The following is a 1,556-nucleotide window of genomic DNA, read 5'->3' as shown; positions in this document are numbered from 1 at the left end:
TAGAGGATTGGAGAAGTGGTGATAAATTTTGGAAGAAATCCCAGGGAAGTGTCCTAAGGGGTTTACCTGTTTGTCCAGTTTTCTGCTCAATGAGAACAGGATACAATCCCAGGCACTTGCATACAGGGCTCATGATGACCAGCCCAGAGTACACTGCACCAAAAAGGAATGTAAGGCCACCAGTCTGGACTGGAATGAAAGGTTGTCTGGAGTAGTGCCCTGTTTTCAGCAGTAGCCAAAAACCCCAGAGGAGTACAGGGCAATACTAACACTTCATCTCTCAGCCTCCAGCACTGAAGAGACTCCCTGAGCCAGATGTGATGTCTGTGTTTCAAAGCCCTGAGTAGATCTCACTTCTGTATTTTTTATGGCACCTTTTTGAACCTGCAGCCTTGTTTGGCAAGGATGTCCCTGAGCTAGCTGGAGGGTGTGTGAAGGACTACTTTTCATTTTGGACTTGCATCACACCAGCTTCCCTTTGCACTCCCTAGATCTTGTGCTGGAAGATTGATGGTAAACCACAGGGACTTGGTCTGCTTGGGGCTCAGGTGGGGGAGGATGGACTAGTGAAGGTAGGTTTTTGGAAGAAGCCATGGGGAGGTGACCTTAACATCTCACCATTTCTCTCTTCTGATATAGAAACTAAGGGGCACCAACAGGAGTCAGCAGGAGCTGAACAAGGGAAGAGATTCTTACTCCAAACCCAGAGTGTGTCTGGTTTTTCCACTTTTGTTGCACTGCTAGAGCTGGCACAGAGCTTTGTCAGACCAGAGTCCAGGCTCAGTCTCTCATTTTGGTCCCTTCCCTAATTCCTCATGATCAGCCTTCACCTGTATAACCCTGAATGACTCAGCATTGCCAAGAAGGAAGAGCCATCTCCATGCACAACATGGAGATGCACAACACACCAAGTCTGATGAATTCATGGAGGCTCAAGTGAGCCAAGCAGCAAAGCAACCCCAATGGCAGCTGGGTCAATGGTCTTTGCCAGCACGAGTTAGAGATGTTTCTGCTGGCAGCAGAGCTTGCATGATGTGATAAAAGCATATTTTTAGCCTTTTTTTTCTATTCAACAGGCAATTTTGCCATTTCTTCTGCCCATAGCTTTAGAAAGCCCAACAGCAATGCAGAACATGTGGTAGAGAGAAATCTGCCTGCAGCATTCACATGAAGTAGAAGATGTTTCTGCTATCTGTGAAGGAAGTGGCCACAAAATAGAGATGCTAATCAGACTGAAACATACATCTCAACTGCTTCAATTTGCCATTGAAAGAGGGAAGCTGAGAAGCAACCTCTGAGCTTTAGGAGCATCAGCTGATAGCAGACCATGCTACTGTTATCAGTTAGGCACTGTGGGAACACTTGGCTGTTATCTAGTATTTGGGAGAGGCAGAGATGCTCCCAGCATCCCAGTTCTACACAGCACAGCTTTGTTCTGGTTCAGGGCTGGGCCCATCTTGCCTGCTGGCTTCTTCTTCAGTCTTTCCTCTGAATCCCATTCTTTAGTTACCACTTGCAGGCTGATGCCTTTCTTCCCCTCTCTCCCAGCTTATCCA

The sequence above is a fragment of the Acanthisitta chloris genome, unplaced genomic scaffold (assembly GCF_000695815.1).
Source record: "Acanthisitta chloris isolate BGI_N310 unplaced genomic scaffold, ASM69581v1 scaffold2370, whole genome shotgun sequence".
Classification (NCBI taxonomy): Eukaryota; Metazoa; Chordata; class Aves; order Passeriformes; family Acanthisittidae; genus Acanthisitta; species Acanthisitta chloris.
The sequence above is the reverse complement of the archived record's forward strand: the minus strand, read 5'-3'. Positions refer to the sequence as shown.